The sequence below is a fragment of the Cyrtonyx montezumae genome, unplaced genomic scaffold, assembly GCF_038088225.1.
Source record: "Cyrtonyx montezumae isolate F1298 unplaced genomic scaffold, pur_monq_1.0 scaffold_3, whole genome shotgun sequence".
Classification (NCBI taxonomy): Eukaryota; Metazoa; Chordata; class Aves; order Galliformes; family Odontophoridae; genus Cyrtonyx; species Cyrtonyx montezumae.
The window spans coordinates 81,326,123-81,340,578 of NW_027072034.1; the positions used below are offsets into that span (position 1 = coordinate 81,326,123).

The window sequence follows — 14,456 nt, forward strand, 5'->3', positions numbered from 1 at the left end:
AGTTTAGAGGTTTAAAACTTGGGCATCCCTTTACTTCTGCTAGTAAGCGAAGAAGCTTTTTGTTACATTTTATAAGTACAAATAAAATCAGAAAATTTGACTTCTTGTTTCCTTCCAAAGTCAGAATTCAAAGAAGCAACAATAAGCTTTTCCACAGAATAGAAAAGTCAAAACTGAATCCATCAGAATTTCCAAGTAAGCCCTTACACTTTTTCATATTTTTGTATTTGCATCATTACACGCTCCTGTAGGAACAGTACATTCTATATGACTGAAGCACAGTCACTAAGCTCTACCTTAGTAACTACTGAACCTTTACCTTTCCTAAACCTGCATCCCTTCCAATCTAAGAAACAGATTATCATTCTGTCATGTATTACTACTATTTATGAGTAACGAAATTAAGCAAAAAATAACAAGGCCACAAAACAGATTTAAAAAAAACCCAACAACCCTCTGATTTTCTTTACAAAACTTAAGTTGATATAACATCTATTTTAACAGTCAAAATAAATAACAATATGCCTGAATAACGTGACTATATACAAAGTAAATGTACACTTGCCCCTCTTTAATTTCACATTTTGCTAGCAACTTCTATTAGTACAGGGCCTGAAGATAAAACATGGCCTTCTGTGCTACAACAAATCCTCAGGCAAGAGCTATGTTCAGAAGATATTGTAGTGATACATTACCCTTTTCCCATAGAAAAAGCAACTTCTCTTTGACAAGATAATTGGGGTTGTAGTTATGAAGTAGGGAGAGCAGAGAGGCAAGAGGACACAATTTGTTTTCTTCTCTTCTGGTAGAGATCTACAGGGCAGCGAAGAGCTCGTTTTAGTCTGTACTAGTAAACTTATCAGCGATAGTAAGCCCAGCAGTCAGAGGAAGCTGTGTGCAACAAATTTGCACTAGGTAAGATATGCATAAAGATTTTCTGTTTAGCTGTGTACAGTTTATTGCTTTCTGTTCAAATGCAATCTTACCATAACCTGAAGTTCTTCAGGAAGTGGCCATTAAGGAATGGACTACAGAAGAAACTTAACATCAGCAGTAATAGCAAATTGGAGAAAAACACAGAAATGAACCTCCTAAGCACTGACACTGGCAGAAATCCCACTGAAATACCAGGAGGCCCCACTTAAAGGTCAACAGATACCATCTATCTTCACTGTTAGTTGAGGCACATGAATCAGCACTTAGAATTGCAAATACACAGAATGCTTGAGCTACTTTTAAGTGTGAAGACTGGGATTTCAGACGTGCAGAATGAGCTCCGTCAATTTTCCTAAATTTAAACAAAGACAGGCCAACACACACTCACTTTAGAAAGCTCAACATAGAAATTATCAGCATGGGAGTCTCCATTTGCAGATCAGCATGAAGAGGAGCAGAAAAAAGACTGAGGCAGGGGCTGGGGATTTTACACCTGGTTTCATCGCAAGCAGGAGCACAGCCCAGCCTCACAGAGCGCCAGTTTGTCTGAAATGCACATGGAACTTGCCAGTTCAGTTCCATTTTGGCTCTGCAGAAGAAAACTGTTTCATTAGATAATATGAAAATTGGATAAGGTGAGAAAGGGGAATAATTTCTAACCGGTATAGTTGTAGGAACCTTCACAAAAGAATTCCAAACAATCTAAAACTATTAGATTAAAAACAAAATCAACCTCCATTTGACCACTACTAGGCTAAAACGTGTATATGACAACTTCTATGTCTTTTTTAGTACTTAAAAACATCTAAATCTACTTGTTTAAAAAACAACGAAAACCAACACACACACACACAAAAAACCTTCTCTAAATAGTGCATCACATTTTCCTGCTGTGAACTCTCTTCCTCTGCATTTTCTCCTTTACCTCAAAGGAACAAAGCAGCACTGTAAGCACCTGTCCATCTAGGCAGTGCTGCTGGAGAGGTGGGAAAAACTGCATGCAATGCATCAGGCATATCGGAACCTACCCCATGGAGCTGGGCAACCCAAGCACATACAATAGAACCTGGCTCCACTGAAGGGAATTTGGAAAAATCCCACTGACTTTATTGGGCTCAGGGTTTCACTCCACCTGTAAGACTAGAGATCTGAAAATGGTTGTACTCACTAAAGAAATGGTGTGCAGAGTTCTGGCAGCGATTCTGGAGATTTCATGCTTGCATAACCTCTCAGGTGCTACAAAGACAACTTGTTTTGTCATATGGTTTACCTGCCACCCCAAATTTCACTCACTTATCACAGCCTCTGGGAAGCCGTAGTGATCAGTCTACAGGCAAAGTATTGTCCCATTCTGACAGTGGGATAAAGGTCAAGGAGCCATGACAGTGAGCTTCGCTGTATTACAAGATAAATGTTTGTGACTCCCAACATCAGGGAAAAGTCAGGAGGAAAAGACCATCATCCCTTCTAGACTTCCACAAGTGCCTCCACACATAATCACAATGCAGCTCAAAGAATTAGTTCAGCATTAAATAGTGTCTGCTTTACTGTATAGAATATTTCTTTTACAAGATTTCCTAGGTATAAGGAGCCTTAAAGAGTAATCACTGTATGGTATAGATACATTCTAAACATTTTGACAGAGAGAGTGTAAAAGATTTTTAGAAAGTAAATGCTCTTAAATGCAATTAAATCACAATAATGATAATCACATAGCTGTGCCCCTGACAGTCTGACAATGCTGGGACAACAGAAATGTTTTCCACTATCAGAAGCCTGGAGAAATCTATGTCTTTCTCCTGCTTCTGAAAGGATTGGGAGACATAAAACGTGTGTTAACAGCTGGTAATTTTGTAGAGTAAAATTTCCCTAATACATCTGGAATTCTCCAGGACACTAATGATTGAAATGAGGACAAGAACCTTTCTCTGTTTCAGTATGATTGCTGGTAAGAAATCACATCCATGGAGGGATCACCAAACCTTTATCCTCCAGGCAGCACTCCACCCAGCAAGATTCCTCCCTTTGCCCTCAGCACTTCCAAGTACTGGATAGAGACACTACATGTAGGCTTTCAAATCCCCTTAGAGCCAAGCTTCTAAATGTTACTACAGCTAGCTTAAAGCTCCTATGATAGAGCTGTTTATCACAGCAAACAAGTGTCTTCTTGAATTGCAACCATGATCAGAATAAGCGTAGAGGTAGCTGTATAGAACAGTATTTCCTAAAAAGGCCAAGATTTACTAACATGTCAAGTTGCACTCCAGGAAGAAAGAATAAATAGTATCATCCCTGGGGTCAGTATCATGAAGCCATGAGGCACCATAACAAATTCAACAGTGTGCTCCAGTACCATTTGTGAGCGTAAATCTACTGAAATCTACGTACAAGAGCCCTGTCTATTGAGTCAACGATTTCTCATTTCTAATCATGTTGTATTTTCTATCAGAATAACACATTAATAAGTCCAAACCCTCATGATTCTTGAGTTTCGGGTTCCTCAGCATCCTCTCCCTATTTCCTCAGGCTTGTGTGATATCTGTCCATTAGAAATTCCCTCTAGTTTTGAATTCATCTAGGCAATGGGTGTCATTTGCACCAATGACAAGTGCTTGTTACCTCCAACTTGGCTGTCTTACTGCCATCTCCTGAACGCTTCTAAAGGAGGGAGGTAGAGAAAGAAGAAGGAAGGAGCAAGATCTAGGTCCTTTTAAGTCACAGGATCACTAGAATGCTATAGGATGATCACATGCACAAAACAAATGATTCTTCTGTCGTGAGGAAGCACAGAACTGCTAAAACACATATGGAATCACAGTACACCCTGTCAGAATCTTGAAGACCCTCCAGAGCATGCATTGGCACCACAGCAACAAACATGTCAGCAGTGCAGTTCTGCAGATGACTTATTTAAATAAATAAAATAATAAATTAAATATATTCTGATCTCTTCTGTGCCAGTGGAAACTGCTGAAAACAATAGATCAATTTTGACATGACTGAAATTAAAATCTGTTCTAATCTATTATTTAGATGCAGGGGCAATGACGGGAAAGAGGGCAATAAGAAGATCCAGATCCTCTATTGTAAAATTCAGAGCTAGACCACTTACACTAATGAAGAAAACAGATCAGAAAATTTTTTGGTATCTTACATTCGTCAGACTGCCCTACATCAAATGCTGGAATTTAAAATGATTCAGTGAGAGTCTCCCCAAGGGCACTGATGTAAATATGGAATAACCACAACGCCTTTCTGTGGAGTTCCTCCTGTTATGTACTGATCTAGCTGAAGAATTTTATTTTGGGTAAAAGAAAATAAGATTACCAAGAACTAGTAAAGGCCAGGCCTGTGTTGTTGTTCTTTTTTTTGGGGGGAGGGTTGGTTTTTTCCCCTTTTGTAGCTTGTCTAATGGCATCTTTATAATCTTTATAACATGGTCTTTATAACCTTGATATGTGCTCAATGATCTGCAGTCTCTCCTTTGTCTTGAGGTTAGATCAGCAAGTGCTTTGATAAATGGAGTCAGAGATCTTCCACTCCATCTTCAGGTGCTGAAATACTGATGTGCTTTACAACTTACTGTAGTAGTGCTACTCAGGGAATCAGCACTGATATTCCCATGTCTTTTTAATATGAGTAAATCATATACATACTCCTTTATATACCAAAACAACCATGAACTAGTAAGTCACTTTCCTATCTTCATCTACTGTGGCCAGTACTCTGCAAAAACAAGAACTGCCACATGCAATAGAAGTCAGACCTAATCAACAATTGTTTCCAACTCTTCTCTGTGCTAAGTTGTGAACAGGACTGATTAAAACCAACCAGAGAACTAGAAATGTTATCAGGCTGGCCAACTGCATTCTGAGATTGGCAGTTTCACAAAATGAAAGTATCTTTCAAGGATGTTTGCATGAAAATTCAGAGAACTGAAAGCTCATTATCTCCTGAGAAATCCTTTATGCACAAAGCTTTACTCCAGCTCCATTACATACTTGCACCTTTATCTATCTCCATAATCTTCGTCACAGGCCTTTGTACCAGACTATACCTGGACTGTTTCCATTAATTCAAATTCTCCAAAACAGAACTTAATCAAATCAGGATTAGTCCAGTAGCCGTAAAGAAACCATACAGATGCACAGTAACCAAACATCTGCCCTTCGGTGTGTTTATGAGTCCCTCGTCTTTTCTTCAAAAAAAAGAAGGGTCAAAACAAAATGCTGGCAGTCCACTGAAATCTTTGAAGAGACAGTAAGGTTTCAGTTATGGGAGGATGGAAAAATGAGAACCCCGGGGATCTTTTGGGAACACTAAGCTTTATTAATCAGGAATTTACTAGCCACATAGCAACACTTCTAAATGGTATGCTGAATAAGAGAAATGCAAAAGAATGACAAAACTTATCTAGTCCAGTCTTTTGGCACACTCCTGAGGTGGTTTTCCAATCCATTCCTTCAAAAAGAAACTTCCCCTGCTTCCACAGTACCTAGAGGTTTTGTGTCCCAAGGTTTTACTGCCTACACAGGCAGAACATGGTTCTTAATATGTAACTTGGTAATTTTCACTGCTCACTGAACTGATTTCTTCGGGTCTTTCTCCCAGAGGACAAGAAGAACAATTAATCACTGTGATCCTGGTTATAACTTTTCACTCACTACATTTCTTTTTTTCCTGCGTAATATATACAATAAAAGTAACATGTTCAGAAGGATATGATGCCATGCAGGGCTCCTTTGTACCCTCACGCCACTGACCCAGGTAACAATCAGCTGGTTTCTACCTTCTCAACTATTTTAACACTATGACAATTTTTGCTTTGACAAACAATCATGACCTCTCTCTATTTCCACTGGGGCTTCACAGGTAGAAATCGGGGCAGAATTTATCCCCACGAGTTTCTGGATTAATGTCTTGGTATAGGAGGGGGAAAAAGGCAAAATTAATTCTCTTTGTTAATACTAACACAATTCCTCAATGACAGCCAGCCCCAAGACACTGATCTTTCCTCAAAAAAGCACACATATACTTATTTCACATTCAAACATGTCTTCTCCAGTGTACTTTCTACAAGCAACTCTTTTTGCATCCAGAAAGTCTTAGCAAACTATTCAGGGTTCAAATTTTGTCAGAGGAACATCAACTGGGAATGTGCAAGGCCCAACAACACTCACATTAGACGTGCAATTCTAGTTAAAACAGCAAAGTATAGGAAGAAATCATAGATCCCATATCCAGCAGGAACCATGAGGACCCCTGTGTTGTGAACAACATGGTGGAGAAGCATGTTTGTTGCTTCAAAATTCTTCCTTCATATAAAAGCACTGCTTTGATGGACGAAGCCCTATCTAGCTTTGACATCCCGACGCTACACATGCCGCATGCACTCTGGGATGCCAGCTTGCTGTGTCACATTGGCTTGGGTTCTGCCTGTTCCCTTCCATAAGCCTGCAAGCTCAATTGAACTTATGAAAATTCAAACTGCCTTCTGTCTGTTTCATATATCATCAGCAAACAATCAGTAGACAAAATGAATTTGTTCTCTGTAATTTTCAGGCTATATGAATGTCTCCGCTGTATAATGCAAAAAAGAGGAATAAGGTTTGGTATGCGAGGTTAATTCAGCATGGAGGAAAGTAGCAAAGAAACAGACAGAGAGAACACAATAAAATACTCAACAGTGGGGAGAGTAACATGAGAAACACTTTTATAAATTGGAGTTGGCCTTGATACCTTTGAGTGATGGAATTAAACAAAGGTACAAGTGAGTTGTAAAATATCACTTCTGTGAGTGGTATATCTCCATCCCTCATGTTTTGTCTACACAATACATTCATTAATGATAACAATGGTTACTTTTCTCCCCTGAGAGCTTTGAAAAAAAACAAACTCAATAATGTTCACAGAAATGTATCAGTATTGAAATTGTAGCCAGACTGAAAAACTGATCTGCTGAACAAGGTGCAGAGAGGTTAAACGTCCAACTTGTCCAACACCACTCAACAAGTCAGCATCCACCAAAATTCAAACTCCAGACCTCTTGGTCACTAATCTGACCTCAAGGCCACATAAAGTAAAACTCTGAGAAAAAAAAATATATACATACAAATTTTTTTTTATATTCCTTGTTGGCCTCAGCCGATGACTCCTAAAACCAGACAGCAATAATTAAAACCATTACTTTTGAAGCACATTCAGTGCATCTCTTATATAAGTCTTCAGATTGTGAGTACAGAAGTTATTTTCTTCCACAGACAATATGCTTTCCAGTTCTAAAATCAAATACATGCTGAATGTCAGCAGAGGTAACTAACTCTTCTTCTGAATTTAATCCTATTTTGAGTTAATTGCAAATAGTAAAGTACTTAAGCACATCTTTAAAGTTAAGTATTTGAGTAGACCCATGGTTCTCAGTGGATCTACTTGCCTATTAATCTACATAATTTTAGTACATAGCTAGTCTGACCACCCAACATAAAAAGAATCAAGCCCACAGACCTTTCCCATTAAGAGCATGCCTGCACTACATTTACAAGGCTCTGTTCTTGTGCAGCTGCCTGCCAGATGTTCACGTGTTGTGAACCTGTATTTCCCTGTAGTACCATGTATCAAGTCAAGTATATTTTACAACAGCTGAAAATTTCACCACTTTTTCTACTAATCACTTATTTTAAGGGTATCTCTACCTAAAACAAGGTTCCACCCTTCAATTAAAGCTATTCTGTTCTCTAATAGAAATCTAGCAGAGCATGGCTTGCTTTTTATTGTTTTCAGGTTAATACAGGGAAGCCATACTTGAAAGTTTACTTCATTAAAGACCTCAAAATTAGAGACACCTGATTACAGTAAACAGATCTGAAAGAAAATAAATTCTTAAAGCATATTATTGTTTATAACAAGGGTGCCCCTATAGTTACATGATCACAAGGTATAGCAAGAATCACAGTCTCATTTTACAGCATACATAAAAAGTTCCCCCAACTTATTACTCTATTATGGGCCATATGACAAGGCTACACAATGGAGGAGCAGCTAGGAGTTTACAGATGGGGTATTATTGGAGAAATAAAACAAATGAAACAAGAAATGCAAAGATTAGTTGCTTGGATCCCTATCCCAGGGAACGTAAAGAAGAACTCAACAGAAAAGAGATGGAGTCATGATCCCATGCTCCATTTTCAGTTCAGCCCTTGATTTACTCTGATCTGGAGCAAGCTATGCAATATTTCTGTCTTGATTTCCTCTCCATCCTTCATATGTATTTTTTCTTCCTGATCTTGAGTTCTGCACTTGTATAGTTACTCCTCGTCCTAGACTCCCATCTCTTCCCTGACTGAAAAAGCCCATTCCAGCATCATCCATGATGCCCATACACTGCTACATGGTATTTCGCATTAGCGCTGCCCGTGCAGGACATACTCACCATCTGGATTCTAAGGATTCAAACAACATGCTTTAATTCATTCCTCACTCGGCTGTTACATTTTGGAAAGAGATTTACTATTGGTTTCCAATACAATTTCTGCTGGTTATTCAAACAAAATTACGAGACAACTTTGATACTCAGTATTCCCAGATTCACAAATGTCCTCTAACTTTCGCCCCCTGCTCCTAAATACCTCCCTTTAAACTGTTGCTGAACCCAACAAATCCACCAGTGTTTTCAGTTCAGGTCACCTCTTCAACTGACGGCCAGAGAAGCTGCTTCATGGCCGATATTCAGCCAAGATGAGCAGGAAATGTTAAACACAATTCACTAGCCACAGCCTGCAGTTAATGCACAGTATTTAAGCAACACAATGGCATGGCCCTTGCCAGTAATGTAAAAACACAATGGAGTCAAGCCAGAATGGCACAATCTGCCTCTGCCTGAGTCATGCTTGGTGTTCCATGCTGGAAGAGGCATGCATTAGCTGCCCCCAGTGTACTGTACCCTTCAGCTAGTTTACACTAAATTATAAAAATACAATTTGAAAGAAAAAAAAACGTTGGGGGACATTAAAAAAAAAAGCAACAACAAAAAAGAACATGGAATAGTTAAAATATTTTAATATTGAAGTACAAAAGTATCACTTTGGAAAAAGACTCTGGATTTCATTATAGACTGTACATTTTGATCTCAGAGAAGAAAACAAACTGACTTTGCTTTGTCATACTCCACAGCTTTGTGCTGTCAAACTAAAAAAAATAAATCAGTTCTTTCTTACTATCTTCAAACTCCTGGATTTTTATTCATATATTATTTCGCTAAATTCAGGCTACCTGAATCTACAGCAAATCCCAATCCTCTTTTACTAGTTCTTCATCCCCAGAAGTTCCAAATCTTAATTATTTACCCAAACATATTCAGTAAACACACTCTAAATAAGGGTAGATGCACAATCTGCCTTGCATTTATGGAATAACTGTGCTCTTAGAAAGAGGCTTCTTTCTTACTGAGAGATGCAAGACATTATTTTGACTGTTTTTATGTACTGCAGAACAGATGAATAAGGTATTTCTGCCTTCATCTATGTCCTAAAGCAGCCAAAGCCTCCTGTGATGTCATTGGAAAGTCATTTTTTTCTTATATAAGGGACAAAAATTTATTACGACAACAAAAAAAGAGAATAAACTGTATTTTCTGCTATGAGGAGCCTTCTGCTATTTTCTATTATCTTTACTCCGAAGTGCAGAAATCCTCACTGACAAAGCCACAGGAACTGTACGTCAACAGACCCACACACACTATTCCCAATAATAATCAAAGCGAAAAAGAAAGATCTATTCAGGGGTGTGAAATTAAAGATCTGAAAGATTCGAGTTTAGTTCTGATTTTTAAATAAAACATCCTTTGAACTCCTAAATCCTATTCAAGGGGAATTTGACCTTTATCCAAAAGTAGTTACTGTGCTAACACTTTGGACGTATACTGTGGAAAAAAACTGACAAAAGGTACCGGAAAAGCTTTTACTTACAAGAATGCAGTGCAGCTTAATCTTTTTGTTTTTAAGGTGCAGTGATTTCAGCATCTACAATGTAACTTCAGGCAGTCTGAAAAGAAACAGGTTAAAATCTCTTTCAGTTATAATTGGTATTTCAGATTTAATTAAAAATTAAACTTTCATAATGTTTCACCATCCAAAGCAATGCATTATCAGTCAAGCGTAGCCTTTTTTTTTTTTTTTTTTTTTTTTTGTTAAAAGCAGCTCTTCCTGGAGTATTTTACAGTGAAAGAAGAAAGGGAAAAAGGCAATTGAGAGTACCAAAATATATTTCTAAGCAGAAAAAAAAATATCTGAATAACTGGGAAAGAAGACTTCTGCCACTTAATAACCAACCTTATATTAATTAAAGAAAAATTCACAAAGAATACAGAAAAACAGCATCAATATCAATAACTGTGAGGGGAAAAATGTTAATTTCTGTAAAACAAGGACATTGCTAGGACCAGAACATAAGCACCAAAAGGGAAAAATGTGGTTTTACATAATGCCAGCAAACATTCTTTAAAAAAATCAGTTCTACAGCATGTAGCACTTCAGACTGTTGCATGGAGGAACAGAAAGACAAGCTCCAAAAGGGGAAAGCTGTTTTTAAAGAGTGCGAGGCAAAAGGTCCCTTGCACTCATTTGCTAAGGGATATGAAATAGCTACTTTAAAAATTGTAAGGCTTCACATCACATAAAACAAAAATGTCATTTTACTGTGCAAAACAGATGATTAAGAAGTGGTAGTTATAGATAAAGCATTTGAATAAATGCAAAAAACATTTTTTCTTCTTTTTTTTTCAAAATGCAGTTGGAATGACAATAAAACTCCAGGGGTTACACCATAAATATGAGTTTAAATGTTGAACTGGAATTATAAACCTGTGGTTTTAATTATATCTAATTATAAAGGCTCCAAAACCAGGAGAAGTGAGAATAACAAAAAATATTAATAATAAATTAAAACTATTTTGCAGCAAGTTGTCAGGATTTGACCTCATAATAACAAACCATATAGCTATATACACAGACACACACAACGTAGCAGCAACTCATTAAAGAAACAAATCAAAAGTAGCTCAAATTTTATTTTAAAAAGATGACAGTAGAACTCTCCTAATTTACCCCATTCAGTGTCAAAGCTATTTTCCACACTACTGCGTATGCAGAGCCATGAATAAATTCTGGACACAAATCTAATACTGATTTCAAATGTCCCACAGTCTGGGAGCAATTCCTCTCTGAAGTTTTATTTTTTTGCTCCCCCATGAGTAAAACAAAAAGCAACCTTAACAAAACCCAACCTAAACACAAAACAGCTCTTCAGGCGTCAGCCTTATATAATCCTCCCCATTCTTTCTCCATAAATGTTTAGCAAGAAGTATGCTGTATCGTGTGATATGCCACTGTGCAAACGTGCTCATACACACATGCATCCTACAAACACAAGTGAGCTCAGGAACTTATTGTTAGGTTTAACTCTGTCAAAATGAGCTATATTGAAGAGCAGGAGGCAAAGCAGGCAACGCTGAAGGGGCGAGCACAACAAGCATCCCCAGATCTCATGCACAATGAATGAAACCTTTAGCACTGAATTGAAAGGAACAAGATTTCACTCCCAGAGGTCCTGGGACAACAACAGCACAGCACAACCTTGCATGAAATGTTTCTCAAAACGGTTTGGCAAGATGAATCATCTGAGAAACACATTCCTCGTTCCCTATACGATCTTTACATTACATAACTACCCTTCTCTGTTCTGATCAGCATCTAGGAAGCCATACAGAGGAATGGGAAAGAGATCCAGTCAAAGAAATTGCAAGCCCATCACAGCCAGGCAACAGCACAACCACCAAATAAGTGGTAACAGCTTCAGCCTCCAAACTTCCATTTCCAATTTTACCCCTTTTTCTAAAATCTTAATAACTGTAACACTGGCTTGCCAGCTGAGAAGGAGAAGGGCAGTGGCACTTGCAATCCAGAGCTATTTCTTTTAATGAATGCAATGAAAAACTGACCTCAACTGAGAAAACAAAGAGCATTCAACTGAGGGTGAAATGTGTCCTCGTACAGAGAGCCAGCATACAAGCTGCACCACTGAAGCCCTTTTCTGATGGCCTAAATAGGAACAAATTGGTGCTTGGACTTCATCACAGTGAATTTTGTCCAAAATAACCATTTTTCTTGCAGGGAGTGAGGAAACATTTTGCCCTTTCCTACGAAACCATGAAGGTGCAGCCCCTTCTCTCTCCTGCCAGCTGTTGATCAGTGTGTTCTCCAAGCAGTACTGCCCCAAAGTCCCTCCTGCTCTGTGCACATTCTTCTAATTGGAAAGGAAAACAAGGAAGGGCAACATGCAGTGTTGCCATTCTAACTGAGCAGCACAGCACAGCACTCACAGACGTAACCCTCCCTCTCCTTGAGGAAGACATAGCCAGCACACACTACGAGCCACCAATTAAAGGAAATAGAGTCTCATGAGACTGTTTTCGCTGCCACCTTGAAAAACTTCAGTGAGAAAAACTGAAGTTAAGGGAAAATCTGATGCACAGCAGTCACAGACAGAGCCCTGCAAGGAGCTGCTTTGCTCCAGCTTGGAGTCAAAGAACAAAGCACAACCTGCAGAACACCCAATTAAACACAAATACTAATCACTGCAATCTTAATCGTATCTTTTAGTTTACAATCTAAGAGATTCATGGTTTCAAGATGAATGACTTAGACAAGTACCTATGAGCAGAAGGTTGAAATGGAGGTGGCCTCTCAGCCAGGTGCCTAGCACAGGTGAGCTCTCCTGTCTTAAAGGAGAGCCCTGTACCCCTTGAGAAAAGCAAGTAACATAGCCTGAGAACTGCTGGTGAACTTCTGCTTGGGAGAAGCCTAAGAACTACAATTACAGGAATGATGAGTATGAAAATGAGCTACATTAGTGGAGTGTTAACAGAAGGGCAAGTGTTGGCTCTCACTAAATGCTTCAAAAACAAATCACAGAAAGGTAAACGTGCTTTGACTTTTTCTTTTTCATGATTTTCTGCTTGCCATGAAATTTATGCAGAGCCTGAAAAATGTGAGAGCAAAGCTATTGACTGGACATGACTGAAGTCGCGTCAGCAATATTCCATGACCTACAGGCACCTGACTCTGCCATGTCTGTATGGCACTGGCGATCTAGTTCACCATTTTTGGAAGAGCCACATTCACTCAATCTAAAAATTAAATGAAAAAAAAAAAAAAGCAAACCCAAAATATTTGTTACCAGAAAACATTTTAGAACATTTTAGCCTTTTCAAAGTGTTTCTTGGCAGCAAGGAAGTTTTGTAAGGGTTTGATTTGTCTTGAATACCTGATCTCAACTGAAGGAGGTTAATGAGAATCACATGCAGTGGATTAGTTATGGGGAGAGAGAAAAGGGTTGAGAAAATATAGTGCAACATTTATTGACATCTTTTACATTTTCTACAGAGAATTTACAACATCAGTCAATTGATCATTTTCAAACTTCTTGATCATACCATTGTTCTCACTTCTAGAACTGGAAATCAGTGACAAAGGAAGTGCCCCAAATAACTACTCACAAAAAGTGAAATATGGATGCCTTTATTCACTGAAATTTTTCACTTCTTATATTAAGAAAGCCCCTTTCAAGAACTGAGGAAAGAAAAGAAGAAAAGTCATTAATTTTAAGAGAATTTTCAAATAAGCTCAGAGACTAGTCAAGGAACTCACTGCTATTTCAGAATCCAAATGATGGCATACAGTACAGTTCAGATTACTTTCTGGCCTTTTATATCTGAAAACATAGAGTCGTGGACTAACTTTGTGAAAGGAATCAGAGAAGGATTTCTATGCTGTACAGACTCACCACATAACAACAAACAAACTTTGAAACTGGAACTGGTATAGGCACATCAGCACAAAGGTCTGTCTCATTATGAATGCAAAAATATGAACCTTAATAATGTAGATATGGCATTACATCACTTCTGCTTTTCAAGATGAATATCCTTCAGTTGGTACTATTCCAAAGAGTCTTTTCTCTGTAGAGAGGTTCATTTTGTGTCATTTGTTTGTCTTGAGGGAATAGAGTAAAAACAAAAACAAAAAATAAAATTAAAAAAACAGAAAGTAATGCCTGTGCTTAAAGAATCCTCCCAAACAGGGTTTTCTCATGAACCGGAAAACTGTACACTTAAAAAAGTACACAGGAGCTGTGCTCATTTCCAATTCTGTCTTCTAACTCATGCAGCTATTCTGTGTAAATGGCCAGTCACAGATGCAGCCTCACTAACAACTACAGAATTGAGCTTCAGATAAACCTAATGTGGGACTCCAGCTCAAGGCTCACAGGGCTGTGGTTGAGAGAAACCTGGGTTCTGTGGTTCAGAAGAACTGGAGTAGAAGACAACCTACGGCACTGTGCTAGGAACAAGAACTCCTTCCACTACAGCACAGGAAAAGAACAGATTGAAGGTCCCTTTGTCAAAATGATAAACTTGCATTTGTTATTAGCTCACTGCAAAGCTGTGTACCCACAGAGATTTCCTC

At 38.3% G+C, this 14,456-nt stretch overlaps 1 long non-coding RNA gene across 1 annotated transcript in view; it reads right to left on the reverse strand.

The window, feature by feature from the left end:
* Positions 1–14,456, reverse strand: part of LOC136052176 (uncharacterized) — a 414,011-nt gene that overhangs the window by 267,081 nt on the left and 132,474 nt on the right. Inside the window, exon 4 of the long non-coding RNA XR_010622523.1 lies at positions 9,900–9,975. This is a non-coding gene — a long non-coding RNA (uncharacterized LOC136052176). The remainder of the gene's footprint in view (positions 1–9,899; positions 9,976–14,456) is intronic.